Below are 27,491 nucleotides of genomic sequence, written 5' to 3'. Positions count from 1 at the left end.
ATGGTCGCCATTGGCGACCGGAGAATCGGCGGCCCGGTGTCGCAGTGGTGTCATGGGATTCGCGCCCACCCTCCTGCCGATTCCCTAACCCGGCACAGGGTCGGAGAATCCCGCCCCTGGTTAGTCACACCCTGTACTATTTGCAATTTGCCTGCATTTTCTTCTTCAGGTATTTATTTAATTCCATTTTGAAACAATGAAGTATTGAACCAATTTCCATCAGCCTATCAGGCAGTTCTTTCCAAATCCTAAATACATAAAACCTGCAGTTGCCTCTGGCTCTTTTGCAATAACACCTTAAATCTCTGCCCTCTGACTGTGGACCTTCAGCCTTTGGAAAGTTTCACTTTATTTATTTTGTTTTTTCATGATTTTAAACATCTCTTTCAAATCTCCTCAGCCTGCTGCCCCAAGGCGAGCAACCCCATCTTCTCCAGTCTCTCCAAGCAACTGTGATCCCTCACCTCTGGAACAAATTAGGAACGACAATAAATGCCAATGAAACCCGCGAAAAGTGAATTATTGAGGAAAAAAAAAGCCAGGTGAGGCTGCTGTTAGCCTTAATTATGTTAATTAAATCTTCAACTTTATTCTGCTCCTGTTCCTATTGCATGCACCATGAGCAATGTTGCAAGAGGTCTTCGCATTTAGCCATTAACAGGGGAAAATGATCTTGGGATCACTTATTGAACCTGCTTGTCTAGAATTCTGCAAATGTAACTTTTTTTTCGTTGGTTCTTCACACTGCAATTCATTTCAGAATTTGCGCAATTATTGTTTCACCGTGGTGACATTTTGAAATGACAGCGCCAAATGCAATGGCAGGGTCCGAAATGGTTCAGGAATCCATAGGAATGTAACCAATGTTTCAGTGCGGCTCTGTAACTGAGCAACGGTATTGGGATCCTGATTCCAGGTTTCCTGACCAATCCAAGAGTGGGATTTGATATTGCTAGCTTTGAAAGCAGACCAAGCAGGCCAGCAGCACGGTTCGATTCCCGTAACAGCCTCCCCGAACAGGCGCCGGAATGTGGCGACTAGAGGCTTTTCACAGTAACTTCATTTGAAGCCTACTCGTGACAATAAGCGATTTTCATTTCATTTCATAACAACGCACATTCATCAATGAATTGAACCGTGGCAGGCATCCGAATGTCCACAAGAAAATTTGCTTGCGCTGTCTGGAAGAGGTGCAGCCAAGCGACACTCTATGAATTCCATTCTCCTGCCCAGTCCTCCTCTGATCAATACACCTTGCAGCTTCATTCATGTCTCAATCTTCAGGCAGTGTTATAACCTGCCTGATTACTATTGGCTGGGGACTATTGACAATCCTACAATCCTTAAGGAGTATGAGCTCCCCCAATGAGGAGGGCGGAGAAATCATTAGCAGAGTCACCTGCATAAATAGAGCTGGCCAGTGTGGGACCAGCTAGAGGAGAGCGCGGTGGTGGAGTACTGCCGCTGTTGTGTATATATATATGTAATTGTAAATAAAGTTATTTCTTTTTGACTCGGCAAACTTGTGCTGGATTCTTTGTGGCCTTAACAAAAGGCAGATCCACAGATCTCCATTTTGAACAGTTACAACTGACACGTAGTCTGGTTTATGTGCCCATCTCTCACGGTCGGCTTTCAAAGGTTTTGTCATTTCGTCCTATCCAGTCATTCCACTTCTCACACTCTTAACTCACTGCCATCTCTCTTTGCAGCAGGAGAGCTGACAACTGCCGGAAGAGGCTGAGACCGACATCCACCCTGACAGCACTGTAAATCACCCTGTTGGAGATGAGCAGAGTGGTATAAATATTAGCAGTAGGTGATGGAGAACAAAGATGTGCCAGATTTTGGTAAGTTCCTGCCAATTGGCACATCTTCATCGATCTTTTGTGAATGTTCTGATGACTAACTGAAATGTGGAGATCTGCACTATGCAAGTGTTCTAATTAATGTCTTTCAATTCATGCCTTTCACCTCCCACACTTCTTGGCTGAGGGAGCAGATGGAGCATGATGAGGCCGAGGAATTCTTAAAGAAAGGTACATGCTTTGAGAGAGCATTCAAGCATACCCCTGACCACTGCAGAAACACATGCCTTGGCGTGGACAGGAATAGAGACAGCTAGATGTCACAATCACAAAGTGAGAACTGTCTGCACTTCACCAATTAACCATGAACATATTGAACTGTTTAAAGAAGACCTGTTTTCTTAAAACAAGTAAAGCCACTTGTCATAATATACACCAGTATATCATGGTGCAGACACACACTGATGGACACACACAGGGACCAATCAACATGTACTAACACCGCAGCCAATCACCAGTTAGAATACACACACTATAAAGGCAGAGGGCACCACAGTTCCCGCTCATTCTGGGTGCTGCCTCTGAGTGTAACAAGAACTCATCCAGCCCAGCACAGACTTACAACACGTGCTGAAAGAATCAACTGGTTCGGACCAGGCTTAGGTCTCTAGTTTAAGTTAGCATCATTTAGACCCACAGTCAGCGTGTGTTAGTTAGTTAGAAGTAGTTAATAAAATCGAGTTGAACCTTCATCAGTGTTGGAAGTGTCTGTTCATTTCTCAAGCCTACACTAGCCAACACTTCAACACTGACCAAAGATGGACACCAGCAGTCACCTGATAACTGATAGTGTAACATTGACCACTTTTCTGAAAAATCTATGTCAATTTCACTGTAAACTTGTGACATGGAATTTCACATCCGGTGGTGGTGGTGGTGGTGGGGGGGCGGGGTGGGGGGGCGGTGGGGGGGTGGGGTGGCGGTGGGGGGGCGGGGTGGCGGGGGGGGGGGGCGGGGGGTGCCAAGGTTCACTTTGAACAGAGACTCTTGAAAGGAAAGCATTGAAGATGCAAAATGTTGAATGTTCTAAACCCTCTCTAGAGCACAAAATTATCCCATCTCTTGTGGCTTTACATCTCAAAAATATGTCAAAAGGTTTCTGAGATGAAAGATTAAAAATAATATAAGATTACTACAACAGTCGGTAAAAGAGTTCTTAATTGAATTCCTTTTCAGTAATATACAGAAATGAGTTTAAGGACTGGATCTGCCAAGCAGAGAGAAAGGGGACAAGAGGGAAGAAAGAAACATTGCAGTTATCGAAGAACACAGCTGAAAAAGAGCAGCGGGATATTTCTCTCTCTCGCTCTCTCTCTCTCTCTCTCTCTGAAAGCAAAAGATGTGCCTTCAACGTAACGCAGACCTGAACAAAGGGGATGGCACAGTGGTTAGCACTGCTGCCTTCCAGGGACCTGGGTTCAATTCCGACCTTTGGTGACTGTCTGTGTGGTGTTTACACGTTCTCCCCGTGTCTGCATGGTTTCGCCGGGTGTTCCGGCTTTCTCCCACAGTCCAAAGATGTGCAGGTTAGGTGGTTTGGCCATGATCAATTTCCCTTTCGTGTCCAGGGATGTACAGATTAAGTTACGGCAATAGGGCATGGGGGTGGGCCGAGATAGAGATAGAGAAATACAGCACAGAACAGGCCCTTCGGCCCACGATGTTGCGCCAAACTTTTGTCCTAGGTTAATCATAGAATTTTGGACAATTTTTCATGGCCAATCCACCCAACCTGCACATCTTTGGACTGTGGGAGGAAACCGGAGTACCCGGACGAAACCCACGCAGTCACGGGGAGGATGTGCAGACTCCACACAGACAGCGACCAAAGTCGAAATCGAACTTGGGACCCTGGAGCTGTGAAGCAATTGTGCTATCCACAATGCTACCGTGCTGCCGTTAAGAAGTTAACCTACACTCCATTATTCTACCCTAATCCATGTACCTATCCAATAGCCGCTTGACGGTCCCTAACTTTTCCGACTCAACTACTTCCACAGGCAGTGCATTCCATGCCCCCACTACTCTCTGGGTAAAGAACCTACCTCTGACATCCCCTCTATATCTTCCACCATTTATCTTAAATTTATGTCCCCTTGTAATGGTGTGTTCCACCCGGGGAAAAAGTCTCTGACTGTCTACTCTATCTATTCCCCTAATCATCTTATAAACCTCTATCAAGTCGCCCCTCATCCTTCTCCGTTCTAATGAGAAAAGGCCTAGCACCCTCAACCTTTCCTCGTATGACCTACTCTCCATTCCAGGCAACATCCTGGTAAATCTTCTTTGCACCTTTTCCAAAGCTTCCACATCCTTCCTAAAATGAGGCGACCAGTACTGCACACAGTACTCCAAATGTGGCCTGACCAAGGTTTTGTACAGCTGCATCATCACCTCACGGCTCTTAAATTCAATCCCTCTGCTAATGAACGCTAGCACACCATAGGCCTTCTTCACAGCTCTATCCACTGGAGTGGCAACTTTCAAAGATCTATGAACATGGACCCCAAGATCTCTCTGCTCCTCCACATTGCCAAGAACCCTACCATTAACCCTGTATTCCGCATTCATATTTGTCCTTCCAAAATGGACAACCTCACACTTGTCAGGGTTAAACTCCATCTGCCACTTCTCAGCCCAGCTCTGCATTCTATCTATGTCTCTTTGAAGCCGACAACAGCCCTCCTCACTATCCACAACTCCACCAATCTTCGTATCATCTGCAAATTTACTGACCCACCCTTCAACTCCCTCATCCAAGTCGTTAATGAAAATCACAAACGGCAGAGGACCCAGAACTGACCCCTGCGGTACGCCACTGATAACTGGGCTCCAGGCTGAATATTTGCCATCCACCACCACTCTCTGTCTTCTATCGGTTAGCCAGTTTGTTATCCAACTGGCCAAATTTCCCACTATCCCATGCCTCCTTACTTTCTGCATAAGCCTACCATGGGGAACCTTATCAAATGCCTTACTAAAATCCATGTACACTACATCTACTGCTTTACCTTCATCCACATGCTTGGTCACCTCCTCAAAGAAGTCAATAAGACTTGGAAGGCAAGACCTACCCCTCACAAATTCGTGCTGACTATCCCTAATCAAGCAATGCCTTTCCAGATGCTCAGAAATCCTATCCCTTAGTACCCTTTCCATTACTTTGCCTACCACCGAAGTAAGACTAACTGGCCTGTAATTCCCAGGGTTATCCCTATTCCCTTTTTTGAACAGGGGCACGACATTCGCCACTCTCCAATCCTCTGGTACCACCCCTGTTGACAGCGAGGACGAAAAGATCATTGCCAACGGCTCTGCAATTTCATTTCTTGCTTCCCATAGAATCCTTGGATATATCCCGTCAGGCCCGGGGGACTTGTCTATCCTCAAGTTTTTCCAAACGCGCAACACATCTTCCTTCCTGACAAGTATCTCCTCAAGCTTATCAGTCTGCTTCACGCTGTCCTCTCCAACAATATGGCCCCTCTCGTTTGTAAATACTGAAGAAAAATACTTGTTCAAGACCTCTCCTATCTCTTCAGACTCAATACACAATCTCCCGCTACTGTCCTTAATCGGACCTACCCTCGCTCTAGTCATTCTCATATTTCTCACATATGTGTAAAAGGCCTTGGGGTTTTCCTTGATCCTACCCGCCAAAGATTTTTCATGCCCTCTCTTAGCTCTCCTAATCCCTTTCTTCAGTTCCCTCCTGGCTATCTTGTATCCCTCCAGCGCCCTGTCTGAACCTTGTTTCTTCAGCCTTACATAAGTCTCCTTCTTCCTCTTAACAAGACATTCAACCTCTCTTGTCAACCATGGTTCCCTCACTCGACCATCTCTTCCCTGCCTGACAGGGACATACATATCAAAAACACGCAGTACCTGTTCCTTGAACAAGTTCCACATTTCACTTGTGTCCTTCCCTGACAGCCTATGTTCCCAACTTCTGCACTTCAATTCTTGTCTGACAGCATTGTATTTACCCTTCCCTCAATTATAAACCTTGCCCTGTTGCACGCACCTATCCCTCTCCATAACTAAAGTGAAAGTCACAGAATTGTGATCACTACTTCCAAAATGCTCCCCCACTAACAAATCTATCACCTGCCCTGGTTCATTACCAAGTACTAAATCCAATATGGCCTCCCCTCTGGTCGGACAATCTACATACTGTGTTAGAAAAGCTTCCTGGACACACTGCACAAACACTACCCCATCCAAACTATTTGATCTAAAGAGTTTCCACTCAATGTTTGGGAAGTTGAAGTCACCCATGACTACTACCCTGTGACTTCTGCACCTTTCCAAAATCTGTTTCCCAATCTGTTCCTCCACATCTCTGCTGCTATTGGGGGGCCTATAGAAAACTCCCAACAAGGTGACTGCTCCTTTCCTATTTCTGACTTCAACCCATATTACCTCAGTAGGTAGGGTGCTCTTTCAGAGGGTCAGTGCAGACTTGATGGGCCAAATGGCCACCTTCTACACTGTAGGAATTCTATGATTTGAAAGACAAATCCAGAGAATGTGTGTCTGTTTTTTCGTGGGTCTTAGTAATTAATAAAATAACCTGTTTTCTGACTCAAGATATCTTTGGATGGATTTTGTTTAAAAGGTGAATACATTTGGACTGGAAAATGTATCAATGGGGGAAAAAAATTCTTTAAAACCTTTACTGCGACTAACCAAAGGGACCGGATAAAAGGGGAGCCAATTCACTGTTCCTCATCTGGAAGATGAGCTTATGTCGGAGGATGAAATAGAGATGGGGAAGGTTTTGGATATTTACAAATAGCTGATGGAGTGGGAGGGTTCCCAGGTACAGGATGATAAGTGCAAATTGGAGGAGGAATTAGGAGAGGAGCTGGGCCATGGGCTGAGGCTCTGAGGAGGGTGAATGCATCCTCATCGTGTGCGACATTAAGCCTCATCCAGTTTAAAGTGGTGTACAGGGCCCAAATGACCATAGCGAGGATGAGTAGGTTTTTCGAGGGGGTGGAGGATAATAGAGTCATAGAATCATTGAATTTACAGTGCAGGAGGAGGCCATTCAGCCCATCGAGTCTGCACCGGCCCTTGGAAAGACCACCTTACCTAAGACCATACCTCCACCCTATCCCAGTAACCCCACCTAACCTTTTTTGGAAACTGGAGCACACGGAGGAAACCCACACACTGTGAGAACATGCAGACACCGCACAGACAGTGACCCAAGCCGGGAATCGAAGCTTGAACCTTGGAGCTGTGAAGCAACTGTGCTCACCACTGTGCTACCGTGCCGCCCAGGTGTTGGTATCGGGGGTGGGCGGAGGGACTCGCAAATCACAACCACATGTTCTGGGCGTGTCCAAGATTGCAGGGGTTCTGGCAGGGGTTCTTGGATGTTATATCTGAGGTTCTGGGGGTGAGGGTGGCTCCAGGTCCGGAGATGGCGACGTTTGCAGGTGTCGGAAGACCCGGGAGTGCAGGGGGGGAGGGGGAGAGAGGCTGACGTATTGGCCTTTACGTCCTTGATAGCTCGGAGATGGATTTTGTTTTGTTGGAGGGCTTCGGAGCTGACAAAGGCAGGGGTGTGGGTGAGTGAGCTGGCAGAACTCCGGCAGTTCAAGAAGTGCAAATTTGCTCTGCAGAGGTGGGTGGAACGGTTGACTCGGAGGTGGGAACCATTCATCGACCTTTCTTTAAGCAGGGTTTAGGGGTCAGTGAAGGAGCAGGGAGGTTTGTGGGGGGGGGGGGGAGTTAAGGGTGGGTTAAAAATGGGGAAGGCGGCACATGGTAGTGGGTTGATGTCAGAGGCATTGGAGGGCTGGGGTTGCTGGGTGGGTGATTGTGATGGTCTTTTGTTGCTCTTTGATTATCCTTTTGATTTTTTGGGGGTATATTTTATATTTTGTTGAAAAGCCTTGAATAAAAATATTTAAAAAAATAAATAAATATGGAGAAAATGTGAGCAATAACCATTCCGCTCTTCATCAACTTAAATTAATAAATACCCCCTGGTACCATGTCATGATGCCATGAACAAAGATTTCCCCCACCCCACGGCCCCTGCACAGCTCTTTGCCTTTTTGGTGTGGTAAGTTCAGACTTTTATAGGCATCTCATCATGCAGCAGAAATCAAGCCAATACCAGGCTGCTAGCTGCCTCTCTGAATGACAAGACAATATCCGCATATTGGCCAATTGTTTAGATTTTAGCAGAAACCATTCAATATGTTGCATTGTACGCACTCCCTTCAGCCAAGGGTTTCACAGCTGTGTGTGCCCACCCCCCTTCCCCCACCCCCCTTCCAGTGCTTCTCTTAAATACGATTTTGGTCAAAAGGTATTTTAAAAGTGAGTAGGTCCAGAAGCTTTTCTCAGAAAATTGGCCTGTATTGAGAATGCCACTCTCGTTCAGGTGTGATAAGATGATTAAAGTAATATTTGAACAAACCAAGATGAAGAGCTCAGATGTCTATTGTGCAGGGCATCACATTATGTAAAAAGGAATGAGGTAAATTGGAAAAATGTGTTTGTTTAGGTGATCATTGAATCATAGAATTTACAGTACAGAATGAGGCCAGTCGGCCCATCGAGCCTGCACCAGCCCTTGGAAAGAGCACATTCCTCAAGCCCACACCTCCACCCTATCCCCGTAACCCAGTAACCCCATCCCACCTTTTTGGACACTAAGGGCAATTTAGCATGGCCAATTCACCTAATTGCACATCTTTAGACTGTGGGAGGAAACAGGAGCACCCAGAGGAAAGCCACGCAGACACGGGGAGAACGTGCAGACTCCGCACAGACAGCGACCCAAGCCGGGAATCGAACCTGGGAGCCTGGAGCTGTGAAGCAACTGTGCTAACCGCTGCGCTACCGGGCCACCCGTCAAGTTTGGTTTCACAAGTTGAAGAAGAATAGAATCAGTATGTAGAGTGTTATGGTTTTGATATCCTGGGACAGAATAGACTGGGAAAACGGGACAAGTCACTGTGTGTCAAGTGCAGGCAGGAACACCGAGGGAATCCCGTCTCCTTAACCCCACCCGCCCCACACGACCGGCCTAAAACCCTGGCAGGGAAGGGAGATCCATAAAATCTGGCCCGGGAATCAAATAAATGTAACCACCTAAAATGATTGTGTAACATGACTTTTTCCTCTGTAAATACTATGGATGAAAGTTAAAATAAATTAGCGTCTATTGTGCCTCCTAGACTTCCATTCTCTATTTCTTTCTCTCATTCTTCCATTGTTCCTGGCTGCTTTCTCTTTCTCCCCCCGCCCCTCCACCCCCACACTTCTGTTACAAAAATTGCTTCCTTTTAAAGAAAGCGATATGAACTTGCTTTGATCTAGTTACCATGGCAACTGTTGAAAATGTTGCAGCAAGAATTATTTTGGCAAAACGTGTGTGCATATCCAGAAATATTAATCTACCTGCTCTGTGTGATGAATAGGTGTTGTCACACTGCAAATCATAAAAAGTCTGCGTGTGTGTCTATATATTATTAACTATTTATGAGATGTAGTTGTTCATTTAACATTTCATTATTGCCTGCAGAGTGAGAATCACTCAGCAATCTGGTTTCTCATTCTTAATGTTTTCGACATGGCAGAGAAGATACATGTGACTGTCAGGTATGCAAAATTGTCACTTTGAATCATAGAATCCCAACAGTGCAGAAGAGGGCCCTTCGGCCCATCGAGTTTGCATAAGCCCTCTGATAGAGCACCCTGCCTAGCTCCACAGTCCACCTAACTGTTGGACAATAAGGTGCTATTTAGCATGGTCAATCCACCTAACCTGCACAGCTTGACTGTGGGAGGAAACCGGAGCACTCGGAGGAAGCCCATGCAGACACGGGAAGAACGTACAAACTCCACACATTCACCCAAGGCTGGAATTGAACCCAGGTCCCTGCCGCTGTGAGGCAGCAGTGCTAACCACTGTGCCGCCCTTCTAATGCATTACTCCCATGCAAATGGTATTTTGTTAGCGACACCATTTCACGCAGACTGCATATTTCATCCTGAAATCAGTCACTATTGTGGTGATCTTTGTAAGAAATCTTAAAACACCCGAGGAAGGAGCAGTGCTCCGAAAGCTAGTGATTTGAAACAAACCTGTTGGACTTTAACCTGGTGTGTTGTCAGACTTCTTACTGTGTCCACCCCAGTACAATGGCTGCATCTCCACATCGTATTGATCTGTGTGAGGTGTTTCCAGGATGGAAGGTGTTGTGATCACAAAGATACATAAAGCTCTTTTGAAGAACTAAACTAATTTTATTAACACTACTAAATTTGAGTTCAACACTTATTCTGAATAGCAAACATACATGTAAGAATTAAACTACACTCACTAACACTATCTCTATGCACTAACTATAACTATTATATCTTAACTAACTCTGCAATGTACTAACTCTGGAATGCATTATGTATCTTATCTTAGTCAGCTCCAGTCTAATCTCCTCCCCTTAGCTTAAGAGCCAGTGCAATTTATAGTACTGTCCCTTAGCTTCCTCTAGTGGTTAGGCTTAACATAACATTAACTCTTCACATGCTGTACGTTTGTATAATGAAATGCAAATCGCTTATTGTCACAAGTAGGCTTCAAATGAAGTTACTGTGAAAAACCCCGAGTCGCCACATTCCGGCGCCTGTTCGGGGAGGCTGGTAAGGGAATTGAACCCACGCTGCTGGCCTGCCTTGGTCTGCTTTAAAAGCCAGCTATTTAGCCCTGTGCTAAACAATTAAGGGCTGGGAAATGCAAGACAAAATGGGCTGGGGTCCTGCATCTGGAAGGTGTTCTGGAATTCATCGCTTGAATTTGCTAAGGTTGGTTAACCTACGGCAGAGATCTTTCCTGTACCTTAAATGACGTGGAAGCTTTGGAAAAGGTGCAAAGGAGATTTACCAGGATGTTGCCTGGAATGGAGAGTAGGCCTTAACGAGGAAAGGTTGAGGGTGCTAGGCCTTTTCTCATTAGAACAGAGAAGGATGAGGGGCGACTTGATAGAGGTTTATAAGATGATCAGGGGAATAGATAGTCGACAGAGACTTTGTCCCCGGGTGGAAAAAACCATTGCAAGGGGACATAAATTTAAGGTGAACGGTGGAAGATATAAGGGGGATCTCAGAGGTAGGTTCTTTACCCAGAGAGTAGTGGGGGCATGGAATGCACTGCCTGTGGAAGTAGTTGAGTCGGAAACATTAGGGACCTTCAAGCGGCTATTGGATAGGTACATGGATTACGGTAGAATGATGGAGTGTAGATTAATTTGTTCTTAAGGGCAGCACAGTAGCATTGTAGATAGCACAATTGTTTCACAGCTCCAGGATCCCAGGTTCAATTCCGGCTTGGGTCACTGACTGTGCGGAGTCTGCACATCCTCCCCGGGTTCCTCCGGGTGCTCCGGTTTCCTCCCACAGTCCAAAGATGTGCAGGTTAGGTGGATTGGCCATGATAAATTGCCCTTAGTGTCCAAAATTGCCCTTAGTGTTGGGTGGGGTTGCTGGGTTATGGGGATAGGGTGGAGGTGTTGACTTTGGGTGGGGTGCTCTTTCCGGGGGCCGGTGCAGACTCGATGGGCCGAATAGCCTCCTTCTACACTGTAAATTCTATGATAATCTATGATTAATCTAGGACAAAGGTTCGGCACAACATTGTGGGCCGAATGGCCTGTTCTGTGCTGTATTTTTCTATGTTCTATGTTCTATAAGAGAGGCGTGTGTTGTAAAATAGGCAGCATTTGTCGAGGTTGAGACCCTGTGATGGCGAGACTAAACCTAATGAATGATATCCGGATGTAGTTTTACTCTGAGAAATGTCGATGCGCTTTGTGATTTTTGTATATCCAATGTGGTGTAAATTCAATGTCCTGGAAACAAATGAAATCTGTTGCATCAGTTTTCTACTGCAACCTAGTCAATATTATTAAACCTGATTTGTAGTTGAGTTACATGGCTCGATAGCGGCTACGCTTCTGCTGTCATAGTATTAGGAGGAGACAATGAGTTAGTATTAATTCAGTAACTATTACATTAACCAGAATGCCTGTGCATCCCTTAGGCATTGCTACAATATTAGATATTGTGCACGTTAAATCTCATTACAGTTTGTCGGGAGGTTTGCTTCCTTATAAGGCTTGCTTATCCGAGCCACCTTTGACAACGAGCATTTGAGAAATATTGAAACAAAGAGTATGTTGGGATATTTTCCATGTTATTCACACTGGGATATTTAGTACTAACTGACTACTGGAGGTATTTGTATTTTTAGGCATGGACCGAAATGTATTGCCACAATTATTCTGTGAGTTTGTCTATCTAAATTATTAAAAATTTTCCCCATCCCTTGTCGCTTGCAAGAATACTTGTCATTTTATATCAAGATATTAAAATTACTTCAAATTAACACAAATACAATAACAGATTATTTTCCCTTCACGAAACTACCTCTGAGCCTGTTAAGTTTATCCATGACACTTGGCACTTCAAAAGGACATAGACAGGTTAATGGGGCAGACGGACAGGTGGCAGATGAAGTTCAATGCGGAGAAGTTTGTGGTGATGCAGGAAGAACATGGAGAGCAATATAAAATAATGGATACTGTGGTGGCTTGCGGCATACATTAGAGGTTTTCAGTACTAAACAAACGGGTTTATTGATCGAAGGCAGTTAGATAAAAGGCACAGAACATCATCTCTCCTCTTCAGCTCCCTGGTCCTGCTCCCAGTGCCCCACGCAAACTCCCCATTGGCCGGGGTTCACACGCTGCCACGTGGTTGGCCCAGAGCCGGTCATGTGGTCAATGGAGCTTCCCCCCCCTCCCTTTTCGAGAGGTCACGCAACTTCAGGTATAGTTCTTAAGGGGTTGTCGGAGCAGAGATATATGTGCATGGATCATTGAAGGTGGCAGGACAGATGGAGAGAGCATTTAATAAATCATATAGTATCCTAGTAGCAAGGAACCTATGCAAGGCAATAGCTGGATGGGCAGCACTGTGGCGCAGTGGTTAGCACTGCAGTCTCACAGCGCCGAGGTCCCAGGTTCGTTCCTGGCTCTGGGTCACTGTCCATGTGGAGTTCGCACATTCTCCCCGTGTTTGTGTGGGTTTCGCCCCCACAACCCAAAGATGTTCAAGGTAGGTGGATTGGCCACGCTAAATTGCCCCTTAAATGGAAAAAAATGAATTGGGTACTCTAAAATTTAACAAAAAAAAAGACAATAGTTGGAGTACTGTTAGTACAGTTCTTGGCGCCATATTATAGGAAAAATGTAAATGCAATAGAGAGAGTGCAGAAGAGGTTCACAGGAATAGTTGGAGGGGTCAGAAACTTGAGTTATGAGAATAGATGGGAGAAGTTAGGAAGCTTTCCTTGCAGAGAAAGAGGTTAAATGGAGATATGACACAAGTGGACCGGGATTCTCCGAAACCCCGGCCAAGTGTTGACACCGGCGTCAATGGCCCTCCAGGCCCAGGCATTCACCCCAACTTCACAGAACAATTTTAAAAAGGAGTACTCGTAAGAAAAGACAGTGGTACACTCCCTCCTGTCTGTGAATATTCTTGGGCATTATGGGCCTGTTTTGCCTGCAGAAAGAAGTGGAAACAGAGTTTAAAATTCTTGTTATCATCTCCTGAAGGACTGAAACAATTGAAAGCTTGTACCCTAGGGGACTTTTTCCACTTTATCACTTATGACCAGGTCAGAGTCATATCCAAGCTAACAGCATTTTACGATACCTCATGAAATTAGCAAGGAGACAGTCTTATTTATACTAGACTGGCTACTTCACAGCATAATCATGGTGTGTTTTCAAGGTTACATTTGGCATATCACAAACTGAGTAGGCAGAACAACATTTCTTAACTTTTACGGTCGGAAACTAGGATTTTAAGTTTTAGCAATTACTTTACCTATGAAGATATATATACACAGCCTGTATCCAACTCATCGTCTGTGAACTTCTGCTTTTCTTCTTCACTATTTTGAGTTTCCGTTTTCTAAGTTGAAACATATGAATACTTTTAAGCATGCCACACGTAAAGTTGCATAATATATTGCCAATTTATATAGTTTCAAAGATTTAAAACAAATAACAAAACCTATGTTCACTTATAAATAGTGAATAATAATCATAAATCATAACTAAAACAAATTACTCTTGAGCTAATAATAACAGCATTAATTGTTTAAAGGAAATAACAAAAGAAAACCTGATTTAAAATAAAAATCAGAATTCCCAATCTTGCCCTGCCATAAGATGGCATGGCTACACTCCCCCTGCACCGCGTTGGGGCCTGTGGAGGCCGCCCTGCCGCAGGCTGAGGGCTGTTGCTCCTGTCGGGAGTTCCAATGGGATTTTTCAACGGCGGTAAGTACACAACAAATCCTTCTATTTCCAGCAGCCCATGGCTTTCCCCTGCTGGTGAAAGTTATGGGACTGGATTCTCTGTTCCTGCAGCTAAGTGCCGGCTCAAACTGAGAATCCGCGGGAGGTTCACATCAAAAATATCGGTGCCAAACTCTCACCGATTCTGGGGCCAGCAGCAGCACTGTGTGAAATGCCCGCGGATCGCATCGAGAATGGACGGGTCCCGGGCTGCGCATGTGCCCTGCTGACGGTCTGCACCGGTCGTGCTGAACAACATGGTGCTGGCCATGTGCGTAACCTAACCCGCCCACCGCCACCCCACAGCCCACCCCCCGGCCACCCCCCACCAGACACCCCCGCCCTTATAGCACCCGCCCCCACCCCCGTCCAGTGGCACGGATTCCGGCCGAGTGTGGCGGCGCTGGAGAATCGCAAACCAGAGTCAAACCGGCGCTGACCTCGATTCCAGCGTCGGAATCGATTCTCCATCCAATCGCCGATTACAATTTCGGCATCTGCCGACGGAGAATCCCGCCCATAGGCTGTAAAAAAAAAACTTGCATTTATATCGTGCTCTTCACAACTTCAGTGTGCCCCCAAAACACTTCACAGCCAGTTAAGTACTTTCTAAGCGTTCTGCTGTAATGTAGGAAATGTGCCCACCAAAGTCCCACAAGCACTAATATGACCAGATAATCCATAATATGTGTATTTAAATTTCATGGGTCTGGGAGTTTGGAAAGAGTTGGTCTTAAGCAGTGTTTCTTCATTGCTGGAGAAATGCTAAATCCGGACACTTGGATCTGTTAATAGCTGCAGCTTCCTTATTTCCTTATGCAAATGAATGCAAACATGGGTGGAAACCTTTATATATGACTCCCATGATGCACATCAATCAACATCCGAAGACCAACAAAAACTTGGATATTCCTAAAGTAGAGCCACCTTGATATTAACAAATTACATTTCAAAACAGCAAGTATCTAAATTTGATTCATTTGATGATCCCACGTTGGAACAAGTTGGAGTGAGTCAAAGTTGGTTTCCCTGATCAATTGAATGAAATTGATGCTCCCCGCCCCGATGCACTATCAATTACGCAAAGATAAGAGTAGGATGTAATTGAGGCTTTATTACACTGAGATGTGTGGCCTCCAACAGCAGCTGACGAAATGGTTTCTGTACGGGGAGCACACATATTTATAATCTGCCTACTGAGCTACCACCATACCTGTAGTATAGGGGCCTGACCGTAAAGCGCCTATAACAACATCCTCTATATACAATACATCAGTGATGACTACCACATTCACCCCCTGTTAAAAATGAGTCCGGCGGGGGTGGTGGAGAACTATATACAGGAAATTGGGTGTTAAAAGTACAGATAAAATTACAAATTCAGGCGATCCAGTGCCTTAATCTGTCGTAGAGAGCGCTGTAGTGCTGGTGGCGACTCCGGCGGCGGCTTCTTGGTCTTCGGTGACTCCGGGAGTGAGTTGAAATCCTCTTCATCCCCGGATGTGGGCAAATGCAGGGCGGAGTGTCCCGGAGCGGGGAATGCAGTGGAATGTGCCGGGGAAGGGAGGGTGGCACTGGGCAGGGGGGGGGGGGGATGTGTGGGGAACCTGCTGGTGCCAGGTCCCTGAGGGAGACTGTGTCTTTGCAGCTGTCGGGGTACGCTACGTAAGCATTGGCCTGAAGTAGCTGTACCCTCTCAACCAACGGGTCTGCTTTGTGGAGTCGAACGTGTCTACGGAGGAGAACGGGTCCTGGATCTGCCAGCCACGTTGGGAGTGATACCCCGGAGATGGACTTCCTGGGGAAGGTAAAGAGACGTTCATGGGGGTTTCATTAGTCGTGCACAGGAGCGACCGAATGGAGTAAAGTGCATCGGGGAGGATCTCCTGCCAGCGGGAGGCCGGGAGATTTCTGGACCGTAGGGCCAGCTGGACGGCCCTCCAGACCGTCCCATTCTCCCGCTCCACCTACCCGTTTCCCCTGGGATTGTAGCTGGTCGTCCTGCTCGAGGCAATGCCCCTGTTGAGCAGGTACCGGCGCAGCTCATCGCTCATAAATGAGGATCCGCAGTCGCTGTGGACGTAGGCGGGGAAACCGAACAGAGCAAAGATGGTGTTGAGGGCTTTGATGATGGTGGCAGACGTCATGTCGGGGCATGGGACGGCAAAGGGGAATCGGGAATATTCATCGACCACACTGAGAAAGTACGTGTTTGAAGTCCTTTGAAGTCCACGCTGAGGCGTTCAAAGGGGCGGGAGGCCTTTACCAGGTGTGCATGATCTGGCCGGTAGAAGTGCGGTTTACACTCCGCGCAGACCTGGCAGTCTCTGGTGATAGCCCTGACTTCCTCAATGGAGTAGGGCAGGTTGCGGGCCTTGATGAAATGTTAAAAATGACCCCTGGGTGACAGAGATTGTCGTGCAGGCCAGGGTCCGGAGTCGATCCACTTGTGCGCTGGCACATGTACCTCGGGATAGGGCGTCGGGGGGCTCGTTGAGCTTACCGGGGCGATACAAAATCTCGTAGTTGTAGGTGGAGAGCTCGATCCTCCACCTCAAGATTTTATTATTTTTGATCTTGCCCTGCTGTGTGTTGTTGAACATGAAGGCTACCGACCGTTGGTCAGTGAGGAGAGTGAATCTCTTGCCGGCCAGGTAATGCCTCCAATGCCGCACAGCTTCAAAGATAGCTTGGGCCTCTTTTTCGACGGAGGAATGCCGAATTTCGGATGCATGGAGGGTGCGGGAAAAGAATGCCAAGGGCCTGCCTGCCTGGTTGAGGGTGGCGGCCAGAGTGACATCTGATGCATCGGTCTCCACTTGGAATGGTAACGTCTCGTCGACCGCGTGCATCGCGGCCTTGGCAATGTCGGCATTGATACGATTGAAGGCCTGGTGAGCCTCGGCCATCAGTGGGAAAACGGGGGATTGGATGAGTGGGCGGGCCTTGTCCGCATAGTCTGGGAAGGCAAGATGGTGACGCCCATTGATCTTGGGAGGAACAAGATGGCGGCGCCCATGGGCCGCACGTGTTGCGAGTTGAGCAAGATGGGGGCGTCCACTAGCCGCACATGGTCCGAGGAGGGGAAGATGGCGGCGCCCACTGGCCACACGTGGGGGGTGCCGGGACAATAGTGGAGATTGAGCGGGCCTGGCACACTGCAGCGAAATGTCCCTTCTTGCCACCGGCCTTGCAGAGGGCGCTCCTTGCCTGGCAGTGCTGTCGGGGGTCTTTTGACTGCCCACAAAAGTAGCATTTGGGCCCCCCCTGGTTGGTTAGCTGCCGTGCGGCACATGCGTGGGGCTGGCTAAGGGCGGTCGCTGATGGGGTCCACGATGGGGCGGCCATCTGCGGAGTCCACGATGCACAGGAGGGGTGGGCAACGCGGTCGGGGGCTTAGGCCTGAATGTTGCGTGATGTGACCGTAAGTGAGAGCGTTAGCTTTTTGGTCGCTGCGAGGTTGAGCGTGGCTCCTTCTAAGAGGCGCTGGCGGATGTAGTCAGACCCTATGCCCGTAACAAATGCGTCTCTCATCAGCAAATTCGAGTGTTCCATGGCCGAAATGGCCTCACAGTCACAGCGTCTAACTAGGGCAAGAAGGGCGTGCCAGAAATCTTCCACTGACTCACCGGGAAGCTGGTGCCGCGTGGAGAGGAGGTGTCTGGCGTAGATTTTGTTAGTCCGCTGAGCGTAGTTTTCCTTCAGTAACGCCATGACCTCTGCATAGGTCGGCACCTCCTGGACGAGTGGAAAGACGTTGGAGCTCAGCCGCGTGTAAAGGATCTGGCGCTTCGAAACAGGCTAGCCAATGTTAAAGTCCTTTTTGGCGTTGTCTGCTTGAGGATGCAGCTGCAGGCGATCCAGCTTGATGCGGAGGTCCATCTCTGAAAGCTCAGTGTAATAAATTGATGCACTATCAATTACGCAAAGACAAGAGTAGGATGTAATCGAGGCTTTATTACACTGAGATGTGTGGCCTCCTACAGCAGCTGATGAAATGGCTGCTGTACGGGGAGCACACATATTTATACTCCGCCTACTGGGCGGAGCCAGTAGACAGGGATCTACCCTGGTACCTGCAGTACAGGGGCCTTATGCATCAGTGGTGACTACCACACCCTCCTTTACACAAATGATGAATAAGCAAATGCAATAAATGGACAGTGATTACTTCTCATGGTGAACTTGATTCAGCCCTCAATATTTCCCTGAATATTTATATTTAGGATTGAAGCTCAGAAGCCACATCGGCAAATGTTGCAGACTGTGAATCTGTAAAGCCTTTTGTTCACCTTCTGTCCTTTCCTTCCCTGCAGGTACCGGGTGCAATTATTCCTTGAGATGTGACTTGAGTTTGTAATGTTGCATTGTCTGCTGGAGTCGAGGGCAGAGTTGTTAACTTAAAAGCCTGTAAATCGATGCTTAAAAATCTATTTTCAGCAGAAAATGGAATGAACAAAATGTCATGCGATTGATGTGGCCTTTGTGATTACTTTCATTTTGTGCTGCAGATAGCCAGTGATATACTATTGTGATTTAAAGCAATTGATCTGTGGATTTACTCTTTTTAGTTTAGAAATAATTGGTCAAGCAAGGTATAGTTTTTAATATTTACTAATACAAATTATGAATGTTGGAATTTTAGAAAACCTTCCTTGCATCTGATGTAATAATATATATTTTATGTCATATATTTTTAATATATTTGTCCAGCATTTTCTGTTTTTATACCTGATTATGGTGACTTACCTTTTCGCCTTATCGACACCTTCAGACCTGCTGTGCTTTTCACTTCTATTACGGGTTTTAAGTTATTTATAACCGTAGACCGAGCAGATTGTGTACTTAGTGTCCTGCAGAAGATGTTATTGCATTCAACACAAACCTGCAGAAACTGAGAAGATAGCTAAGGCAGAGAACTGACTAACATAAACACTTGTTTCGCACTCGCTATTCTGTAACTTGTTAAAGGCACTTCGAAACTTAATGTTTAGATTTCAATTCCTGAAGACAGAAACAGGAAGCAGAATGCACAGCCCAGGAGTTAGCCCTTGTCTGTATCTGGGACGTTTTGTTGATTCCTGGCAGTTGCTCTAACCAGCGGCAGATATTCCTCACTTGAGGGGAGATATGAATCTGGTTGCGAAATGCTGAATTTGTATTTTCTTTGCTGGAAAAATAATTGTTCCTGTACCTTCCTGACCCGACGCCACTTTTTTGTGGCCCTTTGACGGTGGCGACGTCCTGGGGTGCATTCCCACCGTGATCGGGGTCGTGATCGGGGTCACAATTGTGAGGACCACAGGAAAATTCTATTTCCTCCCGCACGCAATTCTTGTATGTTGGTGTACGTTTTGGAAACCTCCCAAAAAATGCACCGTGGAGAGTTCATGACCACTTGGGGAAACCTGCTGTGGAGTCGGGAACATTCTGAAAGATCAGTGCAAAATATTTTGAAACTTTAAAAAAATCATTCCTAGATGTTGTGTTATGATGTAAATCTATTTTTAATGCATTGTAGGGATCTGTCTTGCAACATAAGCTTTACCTTGACCATCAGTATTCTGTCTTTGTTGGCATGCACTGCAGTACTTTTTTCAATTGTCAAAGTACCATAATGCATTAAAAATGTTAAATAAGGGGCAGCACTGGGGTGCATGGTTAGCACTGCTGCTTCACGCGATGAAATCCCAGATTTGATCCCAGCTCTGGGTCACTGCCCGTGTGGAATTTGTGCATTCCCCCCGTGTTTGAGTGGGTTTCACTCCCACTACCCAAATATGTGCAGGGTAGATGGATTGGCCACGCTAAATTACCCCTTTAAAAAAAATAGAATATAAAAGTCCTGTCAGCCTCTACTGTCACACTTTGTGCTATGATTTGCATTGATCTGTTCGAATATATTCTTGAAAGTTGAAAATCTCTCTGCACCTACTCCCCTCCATTGATTGGCAGGAACTCTGCTTTGAAATGGAAATGGGACACCATTCTGTTTTGGCAGTTTCAGACAATTTGGCAAGAAGCTGTTGTTAGGTTGTTAAGGGGATCAGGGGTTATGGGGAGAAGGCAGGAGAATGGGGATGAGAAAATATCAGCCATGATTGCATGGCAGAGCGGACTTGATGGGCCGAGTGGCCTATTTCTGCTCTTATGTCTGATACTCTTATGGTCAGATGTAGCCATTATGAATGCTTGGTTGGGTTTCAAAAAATGTCAATGGCTTCAGCTCAGCAGGTGAACTATGGATCCAAGAAGAATTAAAGCTTTTAAGAGGCTGTCTTTGATGTGGTTTCTTGTTTAATTACAAATGTAATAGTCACTGAAACGGTTACAACTTTATTTGCACTGGAGTAGCTTTATTTTTAGTATAAATGATAGGAGCATTTGAATTCAGGATTCTCTGGAATTGTTGAGGTTTAATTTTTTTCCAAATGATTTAAAAATAATTTCCATTGCTATTCTATTGCTCCTGAGGATTGTACATTGTGCCTACTGGGTGAGTGGCTATTGAGGATGCGTTAAGGTGGCATGGACAATCTGAGGGATCATGCAGTGGCATGGATGAACTGAGGAAGCATGGTGTGGCATGGGATGTTGCAGGGCTAAGGGACCATGGAGGGTTTGTCGAGGTGGGCATGGAGGTGGCGTGGACGATCTGAGGGGGCATGGGGTGGATGAGGTTGAGCGGCATTGAAACAATGTTGGGGGCTGAGCTGCTGTGTTAGCAAATCAAGGGTGGACCGTTTAACTGTCCCACCTCTGTACTCATACACCTCACACACATTATCACAGTTCACAAGATATATTGTGAACCTGAAAAAAACAACAATTCCCAGAGAAAGACACACATAGGTTGGGTGTGCATTTCGCAATGCACAAAAGTGTGAGGGTTGGGTTTCCCTTGCCCACATGAAAATTAGGGCCCATGTATCTGGGCCTAATGCTGAAGAGAAGGGTAACATGGGGGCTAGATGGTCAGATAGATTATCAAAATGCAGCACATCACTGAAGGAGCTTCAGACATCTAGAAGGAAACCAATGTCCCAGTCAAGGTGGAAGAACTCAACTATGCGTCGCAAGCAAACAATATTATTCTGCAAAATTACCACTTGCATGTGCTGATTCTCTTCCTCAATTCTGTTTCCAATTATTGTTATGTTTTCATTTCTCTCGCTTCCCTGCGTTTTCATCTCATCAATCTCTTGGGGTGTTTTTTTCTATTTCCTGTCGCTGTTCCTTCATTTTCCTTGGATCATTGGAAGAAAACAAAGTGACAGTGACCACCCCTTTGTACCCCGACCCCCTATCACTTTTCCAAAGACTTTGGGGGATTTGTGGGTTTCGGTGTGGGTCAAAACTGGCAGAAATATGAGCGCGTCGGCTCCAATCCACCATTTTCTACTTTTAACTTGGACATGCAAAGTTTTTTTTAAATAAAGTTAGAGCACCCAATTCATTTTTTCCAATTAAGGGGCAATTTAGCCTGGCTAATCCACCTACCCTGCACATCTTTGGGTAGTGGGGGCGAAACCCACGCAAACACGGGGAGAATGTGCAAACTCCACACGGACAGTGACCCAGAGCCGGGATTGAACCTGGACCTCGGCACCTTGAGGCAGCAGGAGTAACCCACTGCGCCACTCTGCTGCCCTGGACATGCAAATTTGATTGAGCACAACTCTTTGGGGGGAGGTGGAAGGAATATTTACATTCTGCAACTGGCTCGACTGGAGAGATATTTCTGCGCAGATTTAACATTAATGGGGAATCCACATTTTCTCAGGCTTCCTGTATCTTGTCGGTGAAAGTTCATGGCCGATCTGATTGTAACCGCAACCCCACATTCCTGCCGAACCCTGATAACCTTTCACCCCCTTGTCAATCAAGAATCTATCTAGCTCTGCCTTAAAAATTTCAAAGACTCTGCTTCGATTGCCTTTTGATGAGGAGGGGTTCCAGAGACACTCGAGCGTCTGAGAGAAAAATCTCTCCTCATAATAATAACAAGGTCACTGTCAAAGAAACAAAGAACAAAGAAAATGACAGCACAGGTACAGGCCCTTCGGCCCTCCCAGCCTGCACCGATCCAGATCCTTTATCTAAACCTGTCGCCTATTTTCCAAGGATCTACTTCCCTCTGTTCCCCGCCTGTTCATATATCTGTCCAGATGCATCTTAAATGATGCTATCGTGCCCGCCTCTACCACCTCCGCTGGCAAAGCGTTCCAGGCACCCACCACCCTCTGCGTAAAAAGCTTTCCACGCACATCTCCCTTAAACTTTCCCCCTCTCACCTTGAAATCGTGACCCCTTGTAATTGACACCCCCACTCTTGGAAAAAGCTTGTTGCTATCCACCCTGTCCATACCTCTCATAATTTTGTAGACCTCAATCAGGTCCCCCCTCAACCTCCGTCTTTCCAACGAAAACAATCCTAATCTACTCAACCTTTCTTCATAGCTAGCACCCTCCATACCAGGCAACATCCTGGTGAACCTCCTCTGCACCCTCTCTAAAGCATCCACATCCTTCTGGTAATGTGGTGACCAGAACTGCACGCAGTATTCCAAATGTGGTCTAACCAAAGTCCTATACAACTGTAACATGACCTTCCGACTCTTGTACTCAATACTCCGTCCGATGAAGGCAAGCATGTTGTATGACTTCTTGACCACTCGATCGACCTGCGTTGCCACCTTCAGGGTACAATGGACCTGAGCTCCCACATCTCTCTCTACATCAATTTTCCCCAGGACTTCCATTGACCGTATAGTCCGCTCTTGAATTAGATCTTCCAAAATGCATCACATCGCATTTGCCTGGATTGAACTCCATCTGCCATTTCTCTGCCCAACTCTCCAATCTATCTATATTTTGCTGTATTCTCTGACAGTCCTCCTCACTGTCTGCAACTCCACCAATCTTAGTATCACCTGCAAACTTGCTAATCAGACCATCTATACCTTCGTACAGATCATTTATGTATATCACAAACAACAGTGGTCCGAGCACGGATCCCTGTGGAGCACCACTAGTCACCTTTCTCCATTTTGAGACACTCCTTTCCACCACTACTCTCTGTCTCCTGTTGCGCAGCCAGTTCTTTATCCATCTAGCTAGTACACCCTGAACCCCATACGACTTCACTTTTTCCATCAACCTGCCATGGGAAACTTTATCAAACGCCTTACTGAAGTCCATGTATATGACATCTACAGCCCTTCCCTCATCAATTAACTTTGTCATTTCCTCAAAGAATTCTATTAGGTTTGTAAGACATGACCTTCCCTGCACAAAACCATGCTGCCTATCACTGATAAGTCTATTTTCTTCCAAATGTGAATAGATCTTATCCCTCAGTATCTTCTCCAACAGTTTGCCTACCACTGACGTCAAGCTCACAGGTCTATAATTCCATGGATTACCCCAGCTACCCTTCTTAAACAAAGGGACAACATTAGCAATTCTCCAGTCCTCCAGGACCTCACCCGTGCTCAAGGATGCTGCAAAGATATCTGTTAAGGCCCCAATTATTTTGTCCCTCACTTCCCTCAGTAACCTGGGATAGATCCCATCCGGACCTGGGAACTTGTCCACCTTAATGCCTTTTAGAATACCCAAAACTTCCCCCTTCCTTTTGCCAAGTTGACCTAGAGTATTTAAACATCCATCCCTAGCCTCAACATCCGTCATGTCCCTCTCCTTGGTGAATACTGATGCAAAGTACATCACCCATTTCTTCTGACTCCACGTGTAAATTCCCTCTTTTGTCTTTGAGTGGGCCAATCCTTTCTCTAGTTACCCTCTTGCTCTTTATATACGAATATGTCTGTGTGGAGTTTGCACATTCTCCCCATGTCTGCCTGAGTTTAGGCCATCCTAAATTGCCCCTTAATGGGAACAAAACAACTGGGCACTCTAAATTTAAAAATAATAATAATAATTGCATCTCTCTTGAATGGGCGACCCCGTATTTTTAAACAGTGACCCCTAATTCCAGATTCTCGAACAAGTGGAAACATCCTCTCCACATCCACCCTGTCAATACCCCTCAGGATCTTAAAGGTTTCAATCAAGTCGCCTCTTATTCTTCTGAAATCGGGTGGATACAAACCTTTTTTTTCAAATTTAGAGTACCCAATAATTTTTTTCCATTTAAGGGGCAATTCAGCGTGGCCAATCCACCTATCCAGCACATCTTTGGGTTGTGGGGGGTGAGACACACGCAGACACGGGGAGGATGTGCCAACTCCACATGGGGAGAAGGCAGGAGAATGGGGATGAGAAAAATATCCGCCATGATTGAATGCCGGAGCACACTCGATGGGCCGAGTGGCCTAATTCTGCTCCTATGTCTTATGGACACAGCCGGGACCGAGCCCGGGTCCTCGCCACCGTGATGCAGCAGTGCTAACCACTGTGCCATCGTGCCGCCCAGGTGCGTACAAACCTAACCTCCCCTACATTTTCTCATGAGACAACCCGACCATTCCTGGTATTTAGTCTAGTAAACCTTCTCTGAACTGTTTCTAATGCATTTACACCTTGAATAAGGAGAATAAGAAACTGCTTCTTTGTGCCGGTTTGATTTCTGTTTCATTGCGTCAAGTAGTTGAAACTTGAGATGACTTTGATGACTTTAAATACAATTATCGGGAATTGTATTTAAAATAATCCAAATTTGAGAGAAAATACCAAGGAACTAAGGAAGAATAGTATCCTGCGCTCCTCCTATCATCTGCCCTGAATCACTGGGACTAACTCGCCTTGCCTTCATAGGTGATCAACTGAGTATTCTCAGATGGCTAACCTAGCTCATGGGTGGTGATACCTTGTCCCCTTACTGAATCATCTCTGGCTATGATGCCCATAACCCAGCATGCTCATGTGCTGCTGTTAGTCAGGACTTCATCCTGTTTTGCACAAACTAACTTCACAAAAAGCTGACATCTTGAAACGCTGAGCACATTTTGGTGCTTTTACCCAGTTGCCCTTCTGCGTCTGGGTGTTGCGGGTGTTCCCCTTGTTTGCCAGGAGTTCCCTGGTTGGGGGGGGGGGTGCCTTTTTTGTAAATTTGAGGTTGGGGCGCCCTTTCCCGAGTATTTAGACCCCACCCCCACAGCTGCCTGTGTGGTCCTCGCCACCACTTTGAAATTGCAGAGGGTCGTTTAATGCTGCAAGCAAAGGCATTGCTCAAGCCAGCTAGCTTCATACAGCTTTTCTTGCCTGATCCAGCACTCTGTGCAATCTTGGGAAAATTCTACCCATCACATGACTATTCCAAAGCTCCGAATCATAGTACTGTATCTTGTGAGTCATGTTGAAGATCACAATGGGCATTTCTTCTTCTACATAGCCTGTGAAAAGTGTGGAACACTGAGAATGTACAATCAGTATCATCAGATTTTCATTTTACATGTAAACTGAATCTAATTATAAATTCAGAATTGTGGTGGTAGGTAGGGGTCACAAAGTTGTTTTATTTGTCTAGGCCGCCTCGTATCACTTCCACCGGCCTTGGAAATGGAACTAACTAATAGTTTATGCGATTCTATTAAGGAAGTCAAATTTCACAACATGACATTATCTCACTCACCCATGTGCGTACATTATTTTTAAAGCATATCTTCACACTTTTTTTCCATGTGGGGAATATTGGGAAAGTGATGGAAGGATTCCTGAGCTGATTATCAGCCGATTGAACTGCATTATAAATGCACCTTCCATGGCCAACAAGTCCTGGCGTTGGACTTGAACCCAGAGCTTCTGGTCTGGAGGTAAGGAAGCTATCACTGTGCCACAAAACCCCCAGATGTGCAGACACCTGTATAAATATCAAACTTCATTATTCCTTTTTGTATTGTGCCTACGTGCTGCTATCCCCCGAAGGAGAACAAAAGTCGAGCCGGCTCCTCCTGCTGATAGCTGAGATGCTCTTCGCCAATGATCTCAGGCTGTTGGAGCCTCTAAGGGCCGTGTCAAAGACTGCTCCAACTGCACCTGTGCCATTGGGTGACACGGCCTCCCCAGCAAATGGTGAAGTCATGGATGCCCTGTTTGCCTGGACAGCTAACTATATAAACTTTGACCTGGGCTAAGCCCAACAGGATGCCTGACCAGTTGGTTTCTCCGCCATCGAAGGGATGCCCCAGGTCCAGGGGCTAACAGAAGGGATGCATGTCAGGAGGGAGTCCCTCAGCCTTTCCCCTTCCCCACTCCCCTACTATTCCCCACCCTCCCAGGGTCTGTGTAACATCACTCCAGGGTGATGGGACTGTGTCGGCCTGTCAGCGGGCCACGATTGAGGGCTGGGGGATGTTCGCCCGCTGAGAGCTGAGCACTGGTGCTCCTCAAGCCAAACCATAGTGTACCCCCTGCCAATCTGCTCACACCCGTCACCTGCACGTGATGAGCTGGGTTGTGGGGCAGGGAAGAGGACCTCCGTGACTGGGAGATGGGGCATGGGTTGGGTGCTCGGCCAGCATTGAAGAAAAAAGTGCCACAGGCTTCATATTGGTCGAGGTGAATGATTTTTATTAACAAATTTCTCCCCAACTGCCCCAATCTCCCAATGGTGCCACCGGCAACCCCCACCATGCCCTATCAGTGATCGCCGATGTGCCTTATGAGCTCCACCACTGTGTGTAGGTGTGTCCCCAGGATGCACATCAGAGGTGAAGGCAGCCTCAGCCGACCATGTCCCATGGCCACCAATACCCTTAGCGGGCGTCCTCTGGGGGCTCTGGGGCCAGAGGGTACCAGCGCACCTACTGGCGGCACATTCCCCACCTTATCACCCTGTTCCGGTTGCAGACTCTGAGATGTGCCGTTGTCTTGGGGGAGCTGGTGGCCGCCATCACCACTCTGTAGGGTGGCTCTGGGTTGGCATCCCAAACTCCTCCTCCTGGTCTGTGCCCATATGGCCTTGGGGTTCACCTCAGTACGGAGAGGCAGCTGGCCCTGCGCCATCTGGCTCTGCCAGCCCTGGCATCTCCCCAATGTCTGCCGCACGGTGTCGACTCCCTTGGTGATGCTCCTCAGTGATTGGGACATGTTCTGGAGCGCGCTGGCAATGCCCACCTGCAACGGGGACACGTTCCCCAGCGACTGGGAGGTGCTCCGATGTTCCTCGGCAATGCCCACCTGAGACTGAGATATGCTCCGCATCACCTCATCAACGCCCACCTGGTACTGGTCGGGTCCCCCAGCGACTGGGACATGCTGTTGAGGT

The 27,491-nt window shown here is 46.7% G+C and overlaps 1 long non-coding RNA gene across 1 annotated transcript in view; it reads left to right on the top strand.

Annotated features, from left to right (window-relative positions):
- Window positions 1-27,491, top strand: part of LOC119955114 — an 85,878-nt gene that overhangs the window by 44,564 nt on the left and 13,823 nt on the right. The window contains exons 3-4 of the long non-coding RNA XR_005458386.1: window positions 401-542; window positions 1,713-1,850. This is a non-coding gene — a long non-coding RNA (uncharacterized LOC119955114). The remainder of the gene's footprint in view (window positions 1-400; window positions 543-1,712; window positions 1,851-27,491) is intronic.

The sequence above is a fragment of the Scyliorhinus canicula genome, chromosome 20 (assembly GCF_902713615.1).
Source record: "Scyliorhinus canicula chromosome 20, sScyCan1.1, whole genome shotgun sequence".
Lineage (NCBI taxonomy): Eukaryota > Metazoa > Chordata > Chondrichthyes > Carcharhiniformes > Scyliorhinidae > Scyliorhinus > Scyliorhinus canicula.
Note: the sequence above shows the minus strand (reverse complement) of the source record. Positions and strands in the feature narration are given on the sequence as shown.